Source organism: Miniopterus natalensis, chromosome 12 (assembly GCF_054644295.1).
Source record: "Miniopterus natalensis isolate mMinNat1 chromosome 12, mMinNat1.hap1, whole genome shotgun sequence".
NCBI classification, from domain to species: domain Eukaryota; kingdom Metazoa; phylum Chordata; class Mammalia; order Chiroptera; family Miniopteridae; genus Miniopterus; species Miniopterus natalensis.
The window spans coordinates 52696612-52716412 of record NC_142092.1 but is presented as its reverse complement, the minus strand read 5'-3'; the positions used below and the strand labels follow the sequence as shown (position 1 = coordinate 52716412).

General features: G+C 40.9%; 1 long non-coding RNA gene across 1 annotated transcript in view; it reads left to right on the top strand.

Annotated features, from left to right (window-relative positions):
• The window catches only part of LOC107546568 (uncharacterized), a 453940-nt gene extending 451357 nt beyond the window's left edge, over positions 1 to 2583 (top strand). The window contains exon 7 of the long non-coding RNA XR_015715445.1: positions 2343 to 2583. This is a non-coding gene — a long non-coding RNA (uncharacterized LOC107546568). The remainder of the gene's footprint in view (positions 1 to 2342) is intronic.
• Positions 2584 to 19801: the final 17218 nt, after the last annotated feature.

The following is a 19801-nucleotide window of genomic DNA, read 5'->3' as shown; positions in this document are numbered from 1 at the left end:
CAGAACTTGTGATTGAAAGTCCTGACAAAACCTTTAGTATATGTGAAAGAAAATGAATTATAAAATGCCCATAAGAAAAGGGTGTCACACATGTAGCCAGCATCATGGAGATCATAGAATGGTGAAGAATCTAAATTCACTAAAGATAATCAAACTGAATTGCCAGATAAAAACGTAACTCATTTCCACGTTCACATAAATTATTGAAATTCAAAAACATTGCCAATAACCAGGGCACACAAAAATGGCTAAAGTAAAATTAGAAAAATAGCCTAACATGTTTTTAATAAAACAGCAAAATACACTTGAAGATGAATAAAGCTTTCTGAACTACTCTAAAATTATTAATACTTAAAAAAAAATAGTAACTAAGAAAAAATATAGATTTGGATATGGATGGATATAGATATATAGAGAGATTCTCAGTTTGTCCTTTGGGGCCTGCTCCTTTGCCCATATTGTTTCCTATCCCCAACCCCCTTCTTTTTTAAATTCTAAATTGCCATCTTCCATAGTGTCTTTCAGGACAAAGTTATACACATGGATGTGGATTTTATTTTCCACCTAACAAAACTAAAACCAACTGTTAGCACCGGATTAATTTCCTACTCAGACTTTTGGAACTGTAGCATGGTCCCATGTAAGCACAAACACAGCCAGGGTAAGAGATGGCTGCACCCTGTCTGGTCAGACTCGCTGCCCTCAGCTCCTGAGTAGGCCTGGCTGAAACAGTTTTCTCTTCCCCAGGGGATGTGAGACAAAACATACCAGGAAAAATGGGCTGGATTTATATAGACAATATCCATACATGTCACATTTTCTCACTCTCTCCAATATCGTCCTCCCGAGAAGCAGAATTCAGTGCCGAAAGCAGTGTTTCAGCTCCGCTTACAGTTTTCTTGGTCTACTTGCCCTGCTAACTTTTCCCATTTACTACATCATTGAACAGATTCCATGCCATTATTTATAATGTGCTGGTTAGCACATTTTGGACATAAAACTATTTTAAATAGTTTTAAGGACATGCCAGTGAACAAAGGTTATCCTACTGTCGAAGCAATAATGATCTCACGTTGACGAAGACGTGAGATGATAGTTAGAAAAGCGTTCAGAGCTGTAAAGTGTCTTAGCTTGGGTGCCCAGCAGAGCCTGAGACAGGATTTGGTTGTAGGTAATATTTGGGAAATGATGACCAGGGATCACTTCTGTAGTAAGGGACCAAGAATAATAAGGTGGGGTGCAATAAACAATGACAGGATCGTTATTGAGTTGCTTATTGCTATGGGCAGGGGGGGCTCCACTGTCCTGGGAATGATCCTAGGTTCTGTATAGAATGCTACTTGGAATTTCCCCACCAAAAGATGAGAAGCTGAGGCATTAAACTTCCCCATGGTCGATGCTCAACCACTGAGCCAAGCCTGGCCGGGCTAGGGCTTATTTTTTTAGTGCTTCTTAAACAATCAAACCAAAGTTGATCACTAAGCCACGGGTCTATGCACTCTAATGGAGCTAGAAACACCTTGGATGTTCAGGTCACTTCTGTCAAGTCCAGAGTAGGTTATGTGACAGAGGCCCTCTCTACAGCTGCCTTGAAAGAAATGTTCAGTGACTTGGAGGGACATGATAAATGCATGGCACTGAACTGTTTGGTGTGTCCCACCCACCTCAGTGATTTTGCAGTATTCTAGCCATGTCCTCGTTGTAGCACTTAACATTGTCTACAGTGATGCATCTTATTACATGTCTAACTCCCCAGAAACCACAAGCTTCACAGTGAGAGACCTTATCTTGTCCACCTCTGCAGACACGTGCCCCAGCACATGGCCCGATGCAGAGTGAGTGACCAATACAAACGTGCAGATTGAGTAGGCAAAGCGTTTTCCAGATTAACATTCCCTGATTTGTGTCAAATAGACCAACTCCGACACGGCTTAATGCACCTGAGATCTAAGCTTGGTTCTGCCGCCACCAAGCAGGGTAACCTTGGGTAAGTCAACAACCTCCTTTCAATCGAATTTTTTTTCTCATCTGTGTAGTTAATGGGGTTGAGAAATGATCCCTAGGGTGACTTGGAGCTCCAGCATTTAATGACCTATGTGTTGCAGCTATTAGCTCGTTAGAACACGCTGAAGTATTTCTGTCCCCGGGTTCACCTAGCTTTCTAAAGTACCTTCTCGAACCGTGTGACTAATGGTGTGTTTATGTGTAAGTGTGTAGGTATCATAAAGGGGAAATTCGACTTTTAAATCAGGAGGATCATAAGGAAGTTTACACGTTTGTTCTCGTAAAGTTTTAAAACCTGGTACCTGTGTTTGCTTCAGACTTTCTGTCTTCTCCTCTAGGCTCCATTTCCATTTCTGCTCTTCGGGTTTAGAGATCTGGGCGTGCACCGGAGCCTCCAACAGCAAGAAGCAGCATTTGTTAGTCAACGCACACTCTGCTTTTGCAGCTCCAACTTCTGGTTAAGGAATAAAGAAAAACTCTGCAAATGCGATTCACTCTTTCCACACCCCGAACGGAACGGCAGGCTCCGTGCTAACTCTGGATCCTGGGAAGCAAGCTAGAGATGTGTCCATGAGCTCGGACGGCGAGTCAGCGCACACATCACGCTCCACCATTCGGGAAGCCCTCGGGGACTGGGGAAGTGTGTCCTGTTTTATTTTAAAGATTTTCAGGGAGAGGGGAAGGGAGAGGGAGAAACATCCGGCGAGAGCAAGGATGGGCCGGCTGCCTCCCGCACCCCTTGAGCCTGCCGCCCGGTCGCGCCCTGGCCGGAGTCGAACCCGCGGCCCTTCCATGCACAGAACACCAGCCGGGCAGGCGACACCCGTATTTTAATAAATAAGCCTTCATCCTTAGTACCACCTTACCCATAGTTATTCTAAAGAAACAAGACAGCGACTGAAACCAACCCAAATAAAACTCAGGGAATCTCTTCGGGGCAGGACGCTGGTTGACAACTGCAGCTTGGGGAATGGAACCTTCGAGGAAGAAGCAGAGGTTTGTAGACTGTGGTCTGGAAGAGCAGGGATTCCCATGAGGCCACCTTCCATGCCGAGGGGCTTCTTGAGGCCCTTCCCGAAGCTTCCTTCTGAAAGCGGCTGAGTGCCCTGCGGGGAAGGCGCTCCGCACCCAGTCGGGCCCGGGGCCCGCAGCCGGGGCGCCCAGCGCGGGACCCCAGCCGGAGCCCAGGGAGGCCGCGGGGGACCCGCGGTGGTGCCCGGTGGTGGCGGTACCGGGGACAGCAGTGGCGGATCACAAAGGAGGAAATTCAGACGCGAACGTGTCAGACTCAGGGGCACATTTACATGAAAAGAAATGATCGGGCAACAGCTTGGACGAACCTGCAGGGAGTGAGGCTGCAGGGGGAAAGCCCACCCCAAAGCGTCGCATGCTGAGTTACTCCATTTTATGACATCCCTGAAATGATGACGTTATAGAGATGGGGGAACGATTATTGGCTTTCCAGAGAGGGCGTGTGTTGAGGGGGTGAGGTCGGAAGCGGCTGTGGTTACAGAAGCCTGCAGCAGGGGCCCTTCTGGTGATGGAACTGCCTGGTACTTTGACTGTGGCAGTCAGTACACAGACTTGCATGTGATAAAGCTGCAGAGAAGTAAACATACACACACGAGTATGAGTATATATACTACGAGGTATTGGAATGATAGCTGTAGATTATATCAATGTCAATTTCTTAATTATATTATTTAATACGTATGCAGAAGGCTACCATAGGAGGAAACTAACTAATGGGAAAATGGAATTTCTTTGTATAATTTCTTATAATTGCATGTGAATCTACAATAACCTCAAAATAAAAAATTTAATTACAAACACCAATAAGTACAGGTGATATATTAGAAAAATGAATGCAAGGCACTGAAGAAATCTATGAGAAGTTACTGAACTCATCGGCAACCAAGAAAATTAAAATTAAAATCATGATTAGATACAACTACACAGAATGGCTAAAAATTAGAACATCTGATAAATCTAAATGTTGGTTAGATTGGAACAGTCAGATATATTACCCACTGCTGGTGGGAGTATAAATTAGTATAACAACTTTGGAAAGCAGGGTAGCGTTTTCCAAAAAACTGCAATGTTTATACCTCTCTACACAGAAATCCTACTCCAGGCAGTAGAGATATGCCCGCACGTGTGTGCAGGATGTATGCTCGCAAGAACATCCACAGCTACATAACTAGAAGCAACTCAAGTGTCCATTATTCAACTCGAGGTTAAACAAATTGGAGTTAATCAGCATAATGGAATTCTGTGTAGAAATATATATAATATATAATAAATCTAGGGTAATATAATGATATAGAGCTGAATACACAGGAAACAGAATCGTAACTACTATATGGTTTCATTACTAGAAAGTTCTAAAGCAGCTATCTGGTTTAAGAATAGATATTCAAGCGTCTATGTCCATGCAAAGGTGGGAAGTGAAGGTGATATGAAAAGCCAACGCAGCGGCTGCCCCGCAGGAGCCGGCTGGAAGGGAAGCGAACGGGCCGAGTTCTGAAGTCCGCAGTGCCCCGTGTATTCTGTCTCTTGATCCAAGAGGCCATTACACATGTGAATCTTGTCATTATGTAGGTACAGGGATGGGCAAAAGGAGGGTTCCAGTGATTCCTGTGGAAAAGAATACAATAATTAATAAAAAGAAATACAAGAATAAACTCTGTGCTTTGTGTACTCACAACTGTAAACCTTCTTTTGCCCACCACCCTGTATTTTCAAAATAAAAATACATAAAAATGTTACAAGCTTTTTAAAAAGTGATAGGATAATTGCAGTTCGTTTTACCAAACAAAAGTAGACCCAATTTAAGAGGCAAGGGGACATTCGTAATACATACTTTCAACAATAAAGATAAATTAAAAAATAAAAAGGCAATAACAAGAGGTACAATATATGGAAATGAAGCCAAATGAAAGTTTAGCATTTCTAAATATTAAATAGCTTATAATATATTACTTCCCTGCCCTCACCTACACTCTAAGAGCATATCAAATACAGATTCAGATAACCAGGTGTCCAAACACACAAGAATTTGTATTAACCGATACGTGGAAAATGAGGAGGCATAAATACCTTCACCCTTTGGCTGGGGCGATCTGCAGTGACGACTTCGGTCTCTGTTTCTTTTCATCTAGAGCATTTATTTCTGATCTTGAAGGTTTTTCTGGTACCACAGTAAGCACTTCATAAATATTTGTACAATAAGTGTGCTTTTATTAAATAAAAATCATATTTTATATTTTTATTCTAACTTTAAGTGGAAACAAATTATATTTTTATGCTTTCACATGCATAGAAAAAAGACTAGAATAAAATAGACCAAAAATACTTTCTTCTTTTTTGGCATTCTTTACATTTTCTGTAGTTTTGCACTTCCTTTTTATGATTAGAGGAATAAACAGAAAAGTTATTTAAAAAATAAAACTGAAAACCATAATTTAATGATCAATTTAAGTTACTGGAAATATAAACAGGCATAGTCAAGCTCACCACTATTTTGACCAACATTTATTATCAGTCTTAGGAAATGCGACCTCACTTACTTTAGATTGGTTTTGTTTAGTACCTGTGGCGTTGCCTCATAAAATGAGAGCTATCAGTGGGAAGAGATACTTCTTAAATTACCCAATTAAAGCGTTAGCCTGTGCAATTCAATTTGGAAGTCAAGATTGATTACTGTATTCAAGTGTTTGTAATTTCTTCCTCCCACCTCCTGCCTTAATCCACAATTTAAGTTCTGCATATAACTCTTCATGTGATAATTATTTGTGCATTAAATTTTCATCACTTTTTAGACTAAGGAGTCATGATTTCTCTGAACGTTCCCAAACAGGAAAAAATACATGTAGTATCAGTAAGGCCCATATCTCCTGAATTCGCTTACAATCCGAAGGTTCACAGCCTCCACGCCAGTGTCTGATTTCACCCCACATCTGCCTTGAAGCAAGACAATTCTAAAAAGCCGGCCACTACCCAAAGCCTTAGTGAGCTATACAAGCTTTCCTAGAGATTTCGTAGAACTATGTACACATCTGTTTCGTGTGTGTGTGTGTAAATATCTAGAAGTGAAATTGCTGGGTTGTATGGTAAGTGTATGTTAAACTTTATAGAATATTGTCATGCTGTCTTCCAAAGTGCCTGTGCCATTGTACATTCTCAACAGAAATAGAGAGAGTTTATGTGTCACGGTTTCCCCAGCACTTGGTATTATTAAGCTTCTTAATTTTTTTCTTCATTTAAATGGTATGCAGTGGTCTCTTGTGGTTTTCATCTGAATTGACATGATAACTAGTTATGTTGAGCATCTGCTTATGTTCTTATTATTTGCCATTCATAGGTGAAATGTCTATTTAAATATTTTTCCCTCTTTAAAAAATAGGGGTTTTTTTAAGTTGTAATTGTTCTTTTTATACTCTGGATGCAAGTCCTCTGTGTTTTTACAAGTATTTTCTTGCAATCTCTAGGTAAACTTTTCCTTTTTTAACTGTGTCTTTCAAGTAAAGTTTTTTATTTTGATGAAGACATTTTATCAATATTCAATTTTTGCCTTTTGTGTCACGTGTAAGAAGTCTCTATCCAGCCCAATCTCACAAAGATTTTTCTTATGGTTTCCTCTAAATATTTAATAGTTTAAGGTCTGATAATTATATATCTGATCCATTTTGACTTAGTTGTTGTGTATGGCCTGAGGTGAGAGTTAACGTTTATTTTTTTCTATACAGATAAATCTATTTGTCCTGGAATTATTTTTTAAATTGTTAATTCACCTGGAATTAACTTTTACGTGATAAAAGGCAGGATTTTAGCTTAATTTTTTCCTGATTGATAACCAATCATATCAATATTTTCCATCATCTAAATTATCCTCTTTCTACAGGATCGAAATAGTATTTATTTTTTCTATTCACAACTGTAGCTATTTCGAGACTGGACTCCCTCCCACCGATTTGATTTTGTGTGTTATCGAGAAGAGCCTGCAGCAGGATCCTTAGTTCCCAGCTTCTCACCTGTCTCTCTGCCCGTTTTCCCCGTTGCCTTAGCAGCGCTGCCACCTCCCCGGCTGTCCCGCCAGGGACCCCCTCTTGCCCTGACCATTAACCCCTCCCTCTCCCCTGCTGTGCGAATGCGTCCCCCCCGCTCCACCTCCTTGTTAACAGGGCCAGGCGCCCACATTCCTGCCTTGCGCCAGCCCTTCCCGTGCTCGCCGCCTCTGTCCGCACTGGCCGTCTTTCTGTCCTCTGACCACCCAAGATTGTACCTGTCTCGGGCCCATTGTTCTTGCCACTCCCTCTGCCTGGGATAATCTTTCTTCATCATAAACATCTCTTCTGCGAGATCTTTCAGGCCTCCTATTAAATTTGAACAACTCAGGTCCTTTGAAACACCTTGTAGTTAAGGCCTCCCCGACGTATGGTCCTTTGCTAGTTTGAGCTTAGGTGGTCCCCACCCAGGAATCTGCACACTTAACCTGCACTGTCTGCTGAAATCAAGCCCTGGATCTTTCCTTTCTCGAATGATTTCTCCCCATCTCCGTGAAGTCTGAGCCGGCAGCCAGCACCAGGCTTTGTGGCTCAGGGACAAAGAGGAGCAAAGGATTAGCCTTGATCAAACTGATTCCTCTCCAACAGGGTGCTCATAAAACTGCGGCACCCCGCGCCTTCCGGGACGTCACAGGCTGCAGGGATGGGGATTACTCTGGGCTCACCCTCAGGCGAGGAGAAGGCTCAGCGACCACATGGCATACGCCTGAATAGCAGTTCACTCTTGGGGGACAGTCACTTAAGCCCTGGAAATGGTATTTGGAGAAGTGAATACTGCTGAAAATAGGACCTCCACACTTGGGGAGGGGACTCTTCTGGAGGCCGGGGTCATCATCCAAAGAGAAGGATCATGCTGGGCTGGCTTGCCCACCCTACGGGTGTGTGTGTGTGTGTGCGTGTGTGTGTGTGTGTGTCTTCACTCATTCTGACTCCACTTTTCCAGATACTGTGATTTTCAATACTTCCAGTGCCCGCCACAGCTGCAGCTGCCACCGCTCTTGTTGCTGTGACAACTCTTAGCAACTTGTGTTTTGTTCTTTGTGAGAGTGAGCCCTGGGGTACACCTTTCCCACTAAGCCTCTCCCTCAAACCGCAAATGCCATTTCACTCATTTTCCATTACAGTCATCAGAGGACTCCGGCAATTCTAAGGCAGTTATTGCATTCTTTCCCATGTTTTCTCAAATATCTGATTACAATTCAGCTCTCCGGAGGAAATCCAAGCTGCCTCTTTGATCCTTATGAAGAGAAAGTGTAAATTTTATCCTAGATTCATCATTTTAAATCTGAAGGGAACCCTAAGTTCCGTGAGCGTCTTTATAACCCAGGCTTTGAACTCTGCACCTGCTAGATTGCTTGTCTCCATTGTGTTCAGTTGTTTTTCTGGAGTTTTGTTCTGTCCTTTCATTTGGGATGTTTCTTTGTCCCCTCATTTTGGCTGCCTCTGTGTGTTTCTTTCTGTGTATTAGGCAGAGTTGCTATGTGTCCCCGGCTCGGTACAGTGAGTAGCGCTATGCAGTAAGTGTCCTATAGGTCCAGTGGCATAGCCTCCCCGATCGCCTGATCTGGGTACCCCAGGTGCTCCCCCCATGTGGGCTGTGTACATCTTCTTGTAGTTGAGCCTTGATTGCTCTTGGTACCTCACTGGGAGGCATCTACCCCCAGGCTGCTTGGCTGCAAGGCCTGCCTGTGACCATCATGGAGGATCAGCTGTGCAGGGGCCAACCTCACAGAGCAGGACTTCCTTCAGCAGGGCTTGGGTACCCCTTGAGTGTGTCACTTGTGGAGGTGGTTGGATGGTGCTTTGGCATGGCCTGAAGCTGGCCACTGGGTTTGCTGGCTCTGGGCCTCCTGGGAGATGCAGGCTAAGGTCAGTCACTACATGTGCCCTGCCCAGGGCCACCTGGCATGAACTACAAAGTGATCTGAAGATGCACTGGGCTTGGAGATGCCCAGGAGACGCCAAACTGTAAATGAAGGTCAGCTGCTGCTAGTGCCGAGCCTGGAGCCACTTAACAAGAAGTATGGGGCATGCAGAGGCCAGATGCTACTTGTTTGAGAGATTGTAGCTAAGATGGGCTGTTTATATGGAAAGCCACTGGGAATGGCTGGGGTGGACCCGAAATTTGGGTAGGGTGTGGCCTCAGGGAATCACCAGGGTGGGGCCAACAGTGTTAGCGGGTTGGTGAAGTCTCAGATACGGCGCCCACCTGTGGGCTCTGTCGGGGGAGGGCTCAGAGGGGAAACAATGGCCCCTGCCAGGCGCCCGCCTGGGAGAAAGCTGCCCCTCCAGCTCACGCCCTGATGCCAAGCAATTCGTTTCCCTCCTTCACGTTCCTGGCGCCTTTCGAACTGCTGCCCGGCGCTGGAGCTCAGAGGGAGCGAGTCTGGGTGAGTCCATGCGCGGCCCCTTCGGAGGAATTCCCGGGGCTCCGGAAGGCCTTTGTCTCACTCAGCCACGACCTCTGCTGCTCTTCACAGCCAGAGGGGTGCGGACTTTCCTTCCCGGCCGTGGAACCCTGAGCTGGGGTGCCCCTCGTGGAGCCGGGGCTCCTCGCTCCTCAGGGGTGACCTCTGCAGGCGAGAGATCCCCCTTGACTTTACACGCGGGTGTGGGCCATTCCGTCTGCCTCTGTCCCTCCTACCAGCCTCGACGTGGCTCTTTATATCCTTAGTTGTGGGACTTCCATCCAGCCAGATTTCAGGCAGTTCGGAATGATGGCTGTCCTGTAGTTTAGTTGCAATTTTGATGTGGTTGTGGGAGGATTTGAGTCCTGCATTTACCTATGGCACCACTTTGACAAGAACCTCTTTGTTTTGTTTTAAGAAGGCAAAATGAGATCTACCTTAGAAAATAGTTCACTAGACAATACAGTATTGTTAACTATAGGTAGTATGCTGTACACTAGATCTCTAGGACTTATTCATCTTATATAACTGAAACTTGGCACCATTCGGCTAATACCTTGCAGCTTCCCCCTCTCCGCAGCCCCTGGCAACCACCGTGTTACTCTTTATTTCTATGAGTTTGACGATTTTAGATTCTTCATATAAGTGGTATCCTGTAGTATTTGTCCTGTGTCTGGTTTATTTCATTTGGCAAAATGGCCTCTAGTTTCTCCACATTGTTGCATATGGCAACATTTTCTTCTTTTCTAAGGCTGAATTATATTTCATTGAATGCATACACCACATTTTATTTATCAGTTCATCTGTTGTTAAACACTGAGGTTGTTTCCATGTCTTGACTACTGTGAACAATGCTGCAATTAACACAGAAGTGCAGAGATCTCTTCTCAACCCTGATTTCAATTCTTTTGGATATATACCTAGAGGTGGGATGGTTGGATTAAATGGTAATTCTATTTTTAATTTTTGAGGTACCCCCATACTGTTTTCCATAGAGACGACACCACTTTTCGTTCGCACCAGCAGTGTGTAAGAGGTCCCGTTTCTTCACATTCTTGCCAATATGTCCCCTTTTTTATTGCCATTCTGACAGATATGAAGTGATAGCTCACTGTGGTTTTGATTTGCATGTCCTTGAGGTTCTAACAGATATGAAGTGATTCCTCGTTGTGGGTATTGACTTGCATATCCTTAATGTTGAGCTTCTTTCATGTACCTGTTGGCCTTTGTATGTCCTCTTTGAGAAATGTCTATTTATGTCTTTGTTCATTTTCCTAATTCAGTTTTGATAAAGGGTTTTGCCCATTTATTTATTGTTAAATGCACATTCCTCATCTTTCAAATCTCATTGAAAATTATTCAGCTAAAAGCAGGATAAAATCTTAAAGTTTGACATATTTTTTTAAAAGCCACAATAAGAAAAATCATTAAAATATATGTCACACCAATGTTTAAATCAGGTAGTTTGGATAATAACATATATCTAATAACACATGATTCAAAAAATGGAAGGAACTACTTTCATCTCAGGATTGCGCTTAGTCCATGTAATTGTGAACTGTTTTACTTGAAAAAATTGAAGGGAAATGGGAAGAGGAGAAGAAATACAGAAAATTTAGGGCCAGAGTCTTGGGAAAAAAATTTAATTTGATAAGAAGCACCCATCTCCCAAATTAACTCAAAGTTCAAACTAAGAAATTCTTCACTTTGTAGAAGAAGGAGCTTTGAATTCAATTTTGTTGCAACCCAATAAGAAGAAATTCCCAAGAAATGTCTAAAATGGCGTGTCTGTGAAACTGGCTCTGTATAAAAATGTAAAAGGCCATCAACGTAGTGTTTCCCAAACTCAGCTAGCTTTAGAACCACCTGTGGCCCTTTTTAAAAATATGCATATTCCTGAGCCCCCAAATAAAACTCATCAAACCAAGGTCTCTGTCTAAGGGACCCAGAAATTCATTTTAATAAGCTTTCTGTGCTCTTCTGCAGCCAGCCTGATACCTCAGCAGCCTGGGCTTTGGGAGCCAGGGGGTATCGACCCCTCTGTGGAGAAATAGTTGTAACTTAACTTGGTGCTGTGCCTGCAGGCAGTTGGATTTTCTTGTGCAAATGTCAATTTCCCATGTTCTGGAACAGAAATCTTGAATACAGCAGGAGAAACTGTCAGGTCTTTTCCCTGCCTCTCCCTGAGAAAGCACCATGTAAAGGTGTGATCTGTTTTAGTGTAATAACTCAAATTTGTTGATGTTTTAATATTGTTTTGTGCTGGTTTAGTTCTGTTGAGAGGCCACAAGTCATGACCATGCTCCATCAGCAAACTGATAATTATTTTTAATGTAGTGGATATTCCCAGTATCATCTTAGGAAAGAGAAGATCCAAGATCAGAAACCAAAGGCTGATCAGACAGAAAAGAAGACTGGTAATAAGATGGGAACTCCCCACTCTGGGTCTTGTGGTTAATAGAATCTACACTCTAAGGAGTAGAAATTTTCTTCCAAGGACCCTGTCCTGGGTTTAAGGAGTAGAGAAACAGGCCTCTACCACTGATAGGCAGGTTAGAAATTAGGCAGTGATGGACTCCAAGCTTCAAAGCAGCTCTAGTGGTCCACAGTTATAAAAACGTACAACGCCTTCTTAGAGTAGGCCACGTCTCTAGATCCATAAATCCATCCTCTCTAAGGTGGTTTAGAGTAAACTTCTTTTCATCTTACCCCCAATTTTAAGAGGGTTCATTGATTAGACTATGCATTGCCTGCCCCGAGTCTGATTTAAGGCTGAAAAGCTACAGTTTATCTTGCCCCCTGATTTGAACTGTCAGTGATAACCAATGGCCAGGGCCAGAACCAGTTTACATGGATCCATATTCTGACTCCAGATATAAAACAAGTTGAAATAACATAATTGTGTGCATCGTGTACTGTGACAAGTCCAGAATTTGAATAGATTTCTAATATAATGAAAAGTGATAGGGCTTTGTGAAACAAGCAACCTTGCAGTGTCAATTACATTTCCTTGGCAATGCTTTCAAGATTCCAATTAATGGTAAAGAGTGTTTATCTTTCATATTTGTCCAGCAAGAATCCTGTCTTTCATCTTGAAAGGATTACTGACTTGATTGCAAAAATATTCTGTTTTTATTATCTGGGACCAAAGGCTTTTTTAGTTAACACCAATTTCTGATGAATAAAACAATTGCATTTTTAAAAGTTCCCATTTTAAGAGTATGTGCAGTTCTTTTATTAGCATAGCAGCCAAACATCATGTTATCAGCCCTACAACTCATATGCTTAAATTTACAATGAAAGCTTCTCATTTTCTTCTTTAAATGCGTCATTCCAAGATTAAATACATATAAATCACTTGACTATGACAATCAAATCGTCTTTTAGAGACAGCATCTTCAAATTTCAAATAGCCTTCAGTTTGTTTCTCAAGATAAAATAAAAAAAGACTCAGATGATTCTCTTCCATTGTTTTTTTGGTAGTTAAAAAGTAACTTAATAGAAAACTAGCCATTGGCCTGGTCAGTGCTGTGCAGATTCCCTGACTTTGTGGTTGTCTAAGATCCTACTCGGGTTGGCTGTGAAAGTTTGGGTTCATCTGGTTAACTAATGAGATTAATGAATTATCCAACACAGATATGATTCCACTCATGGTGCATATAATATTCAGAAGCGTCCTGGAAAGACCTGCTCTATTTTGCTTCCATGATAAAAGACAGTAACTGAAGATTGTTAAACAGAAAGAGATTCCTTTAAATACCGATGCCAGAAGGGCACTCAGGCCCGGGACTAGAGCCAGTCAGGTACAAGTAAGACGCTGGTAATCTACCAAAAGATATTTAGGATCGCCACGTTGGCCTCTCTTGTTCCACATGTTAGTTAAATTTGTGGAAAGATTAAATTGTGTGATCCTCTCTACTTGCTCTCCTTCCTCATTTGTTTTCCTATGCCTGAGAGTAGACAAGTTAGATCTGGCTGATTTTAAGAAGTATACATTAAACATCATTTCAAAATATAAAATATATTTTAAACAGAATTTTATGGTGGATCATACTTTTAGGAACATCTTGCATGTGTATTATCTCATTTAATTCTCTCCATAATTCTATGAGATGTGTATGATCACCATTTATATTTTAGAGCTAAAAAAACTGAGTTACAATCAATTAAGAAACTTGACCAAGCTAGTATCATTTGTACATGACAAAAACTGTGATTTCAATCCAAATGTCCTAATCACAAATTTTTTTATGTTTTTACTGTATTAGGAAATAAGGAAGTCATTTTAAAACATAATTATCTAGATCTAAGTGAGAAAAAAAATTCTGTTCTAGTAGCTCCAGCTCCAGTTCAATGTTAATGTTCTCTTTTTAATCCAGGCTCTTCTTATATCCCAGAAACTGGTACAGTGAACCTTCTTACACTATCTCTCAGTTTTAGTTAATTGAACAGTGATTTAAAATGCTATATACATATATTTTAACTTAACATTAACTGCATACTCATTTATTTCCTTTTATTGAGATATAATTGATATATAACATTGTATAAGTTTAAGGCAATGTATTGATTTGATAAACATATATTGTAAAATGGTTGCCACCATAGTATTAGCTAATGCTTCCAGCACATCCCATAATTACTATTTCTTTTTTTGTGGTGAGAACATGTAAGATCTACTCTCTTAGCAACTTTCAAGTATATGATACAGTATTAGTAGCTATAATCACCACGTTGTACATTAGATCCTCAAAAATTATTCATCTAATAACTGGAAGTTTGTACCCTTTGATCAACATCTCCCCACTTCCCCCAGCCCCTGGTAACCACTATTCTATTCTCTATTTTTATGAATTTGACTGCTTTAGATTCCACATATAAGTGAAATCATTCAATATTTGTCTTTCTCTGACTTATTACACTTAATGCCCTCAGGTAATGCCATATATGATTACCAATGGCAGGATTTCCTTCTTTTTGTGGCTAAATAATATCCCATTATATATATATATATGACATTATATATGAATACATATGATATTATGTGTGATATATATCACATTATATATATTTGTGTATGTATATATGTATATGGTGTCCCTCAAAATATGTATACACACTGTAACAGCTGATAGCTCAGTTTTGAAAATGAAATATGTTTTAATAAACACTGCCTTTATAATTATTCAAAGTATGTGTATATATTTTGGGGAATACCCTATGTATGGATTGCTGGATCATATGGTAGTTCTATTTTTAACTTTTTGAGAATCTTCCATCCTGTTTCCACAGTGGCTGTGCCAATTTATATGCCCACCAGCAGTGCACAGGGATCCTCTTTTGTTCATGCTCTCATTAATGCTTGTTATCACTTGTCTTTTTGATGATATTCATTCTAAGAGGTATGAGGTGATAGCTCCTTGGGGCTTTGATTTGCGTTTTACTGATGGGTAGTAACGTTGAGTTCGTTTTCAAGTCCCTGTTGGCCATTTGTATATCTTCTTTAATAAAACGTCTGCTCAGTTTCTGTGCCTACTTTTAAACCAGATTGCTTTTTTGCTGTTGAGCTGTATGAGTTCTCTATATATTTTGGATATTCACACCTTCCCGGGTATATGGCTTGCAAGTATTTTCTTCCACTCTATAGGTTGCCTTGTCATTTTGTCGATTGCTTCTTTCCTATGCAGACGTGGTTTAGTGTGGTGTAGCCCAAATTATTAATTTTTGCCTTTGTTATTTGTTCTTTTAGTGTCGTATCCAAAGAAATCACTCACTGCTGAGGCTGATGTCAGGGACATTTTTCCTGTATTTTATGGTTTCAGAACCAAAGTTTTATTTTGTCTTACTGTCTGTTTCTTTTGTCCATTGATGAACTAAATTGAACCATTAATGTGTCACCTGCAATTTCTACATTTTTTGAGTGAGTGAAGAACTTAGCAATACTTTTGGAGCATTCTAAGATAAAATATTTTTAGATTTGTATGATTTTTCTAATACTTTACATCTCTGTTGCCCACACCTTTTAATTTGTTTGTTTTAGTATTTTAAGTATTTTTAGCTTTATTGAAGTATATTTAATATGCAAAAAATCACACATGTTTAATTTATACACTTTGATGAGTTTGGACATATGAATACACCCATACCATTACCACAATAGTTGAGTTTTAATAGAATCTGTAATTTTCTTTGTGCATTCATCTCATCAGTTAATATAATATTTATATCATAGAATTATGATGCAAATACAACTAGTTAAATAAGTTTGTGAACAAACACAACTGAATCTTGATCAGCAAACCACTAAATGGTGGGAACGGTAGTAGAAAGGATACATCCTACTACTCAGGGCATCCATTAGTGCACTTTACAATGGAATGGATAGGAATGGCTCTTCTAGCAATTCAATTAAGCGGAAATCAGTTAAGAAATCCAGAAGCAGGAATATCTGTCTGCCTTTCCCACAATGCAGTGCAATTGATCAAGTAGATCCCTTGGCTTGAAAGGAATATCTACTTTAAAAAATTAAGAGGATGTTCTAAGGAGCCAATATGGAAAAACCAGCCTCTCATTTAGGGCCCCTGCTATCAACCAAGCTGCTCCTTTTTTTTGATCTTCTCATTTCTCCACAAACATTCAATAAAATGTAAAGCAAGTGAAAAACACTAAGAGATAAAAGATTAAATATTAAAATGCTCACATAATAAATGTTTCATTGAAGGTCAAGTTAAGCTAGACTTTTGAAATGGAAGCCATGAAACACTCTAGGATAAATGGAGTCAGAGACCGATACCATTTGACCTGTTTCACATCAGAATGTTTGAAAGAATTCTTTAGAAGATAAAATTAAGAAAGGATGCATCCTGGGCAGAGGACCTCAAGTGTAGACTCGGGTTTACCAAAGAGGACCGAGGCCAAAGTGATAAATAACATACTTTTTGAATCAAAAAATTTGAACTACTATGTGGGTTTGGGACATAATGAAAAGAAAAATAAATATGGTCTGTGCCTTCTAGTATTTACAGCCTAGTGGAAAGAGAAGAAAAATGTAAATCAGTAAGTAAAAAGGAGTGGTATAGGACCCAACCTTAGAAAAAATGCCAAACTGGCCCCCCTTACATCCAAACGTGAGTGTCTAGTATGGATAACCGATATGCAGAGGATTTGTAAAGAACTATCCAGAATCATATACATAGATCAACTTGAGGGAAGATTAAAAGCCAAAAATAAGAGTATTTTATTTCTAGATGAACTTGAATTCTCCGAAACTAGTGGGTCTTCTCTCAGGGACACCAAACCTCTTAAGTCCTCCTATGTAGTAAAAAAAATGTCCCTAGACCTTTTTAAAAAATATGTTGTTATTGATTTTTAGAGAGAGAGGAAGAAGGGAGAGAAAGAGAAACATCGATGAGAGGAACCATTGATTGGCCGCCTCCTGCACGCCCCTTACTGGGGATCGAGCCTGCAACCCAGGCATGTGCCCTGACTGGGAATTGAACCAGTTACATCTTGGTGCATGGGCCCATGCTCAACCACTGAGCAACACTGGCTGGGCCTGAGACATTTTTTATATAACAAAAAGCTTTATGAAACTATGTGCTTACTTACCTCAGTAATACAGAGAACAATTAAAATCCTGCCTTCAATTGGAATTTCCTCATTAGGGATCTGATTCGATCAGAAGCTTTGAATAGCACCGATGGTTTTTATTAATAACAAATAAAAAGATAAGCTCATTATTGCTTAATAAATGCAATGTGGGGGTAAATAATGCCTGATAAAACATAAGGTTTAAAAGTAAATAATAAACAGATTGGGAAACACTGCAGTAGACTAGCATCTTCACTCAGAATTAATGTACCAAACCATTTTTTAAAGTTTACCTCAATGGCAGGCTTCTAGAGAACACCCTGTGCGCCCCAGTTAATTTTACTTTCAACAACTGAGAACGCTTGGCCCTCGAGTCTGTTGTACATAGCGGAGCAGCCCGGGAGTGAGAAGGCCTCAGATCTGAAGGGTGCTCCCCTTGTGGGGAAATGGAAAAGAACAAGAGAATGGAGAGGAGGGGACGGAGGCAGAAAGAAACTTGCTGTCCTCTGCCCGGAGTGACCTTCCTTTGTCCCTGCCGTGGACTGACTGCTGCTTCTCAGCCCTCAGCGCTCGCCCGAATTCCATGGCCTCGGAGAGACCTTCCCCGGCCAACCTTTCTGAAGTTACTCGCCCCACCCTGTCCATCCCTGTCCTTTCTCTCATATAACCTTCTTTATTATTATTATTTTAACTCATTTCTTATTTTTCAATTACAGTTGACAGACAACATTATACTAGTTTCCAGTGTCTACCCCAGTGAGTAGACATTATAGAAGTTATTAAGCGATTTATGGACTTCATGTATCTTACCGCAACCCGCAATGACTTGGATTCTTTATTTGCTTCTTTGTGTGTCATCTGACTGTCTTGCGGGAAAGTAAGTCCTGTAAGGGGAGCTGTGCCTTATGTCCCTGTCCCCAGCACCACGTGGGCACTCGGTGAGTGTTTCGTGAATAAGTAAATACATAGGAACAAAACCTCTGTGTTGGAAGTCCGCTGCTCAGCCAGACACTTTCCACTCGTGTCATCCTTACAAGAGCTCTGCTAAGTGGGTATTAACCACATTGATTTTTTTTTTTCAAAAAAGAAAGAAACCGAGGCCTAGAGAGATTAAATATGGCTTTGCCGTTGCCAATTAATGAGGGCTAGTGATGCAAACACCTCCCTGTCTGCCTCCGAAGCCTATGTTTAAATATAGCCTTTTAGCTGAGAATCTGAGGTGCAGTTACATCGTCTGCACTGTACGTGTTTGTATGACAAGAAAAAGCAGTTTCCCCTGGGGAGCTGCTCCTCCTCTTACGGCCTGTCCCGTGCTGAACTGTAATGGGCCCTGTTACCTGCCGCCTCCCCCGGTCCAGGCTCCTCCGGGGCAACCAATTACTCCCCCTGCAGAAAAGCTCCCACGATGTGGACCCGCGAGGGTCAAGGTCATACTAGCTTTTCAAAGTAAAAGCAAAAGCTCAGGCTCTTCCTAACGGGAAGGATTCTGGGAGAGATGGTGGTTTTGTGCAGTATGACATCTATTCAGTGACATGCAGACTTCTGGGTTACCGTATGACTTCAGTGAACTTCCTAGCAAAACTTTCACTGATGAATAAGAAATTTGAGTAAAAGAAAAGGTAGGTGGTTTCCCAACATCACACAGCACTTTTTCATTATTACTTGTTGATAATAAGTGAGGACCTCGGTCAAAACTAAGGATATTATTTTTTGATTACTTCCAATTAAAAGCAACATCTAAATATTATTTACCTTGAAATATTAAGGTGAGGGCTTGGGGAAGTTGTATATGTAAGCACAGCATTATCTCTCAGACCTCCACTTAAATTTACTAAGAAATAGTAATGGAAGAAATACCCAGTTAACCACAGGGATTAGGAAAGGGTGCCATCTAAATGCTACCAACTTCAAAGGAATTCTGCCTGGTGTAGTGCACATAGCCAACTTCATGCTCTTGAGAGAGATCGAATACCCTTGGATTCTATTTTCTTTCTCTGGGTAAGTAGCATTTGAAAGTAAGGGTCATAGAAGCCACAGGGTCTATGTAGCAGCTCTGACAAACAGAAAACCGGATCCTGTCTCTCTGGTGATAGCAGAAAATAGGACGTTAGCCAGATTAAACCAGACCTGGTGCCTGACCAACAGGAATCTGAAAGTGGATGAGCTGTGCCCCCACCTTAATATTTAAAGGTAACAAGCAAGTCCTTGTCGGGCTGCCCCAGGCCCAAATCCATCTTCTCTTCCCTGAAGCTTCTGATACTAACAGTCAGTATACAGTGTATTCATACAAACCAGCTTTCCAGGTTGCGCTTAACTCAAAGAAAGAACTCTATTTCAAACAGTTGCTCGGTGAAGGAAATCTCCGGGAATTTATATTCTGTGTTTAGGATCAAACACTGTGCCTAGACAGAGGAGAGCATGAATTTGAGTAGGAATTCGTTCATGACTGCATTGTTCATACCAAAAAACTAGCATCAACGTAATGTTCACCAGCAAAATATTTTAAAATAAATTATGATTCATTAAAAATAAACATTTAATTTTATACTATGTAATTCAATGCAGTCATCAGAAATAATTGTAGAATAATCAACAAAATGGGAAAATGTTTATACTATATTTAAAATGTTTTAATCTGGATAAAAAGTACTGTTTGCACAATGACCATAGTTTGTTGTGGGTTGTTCTTTTTTTTTTTTAATGCACAGCCATAAATTTAAAACTAGAGTGATT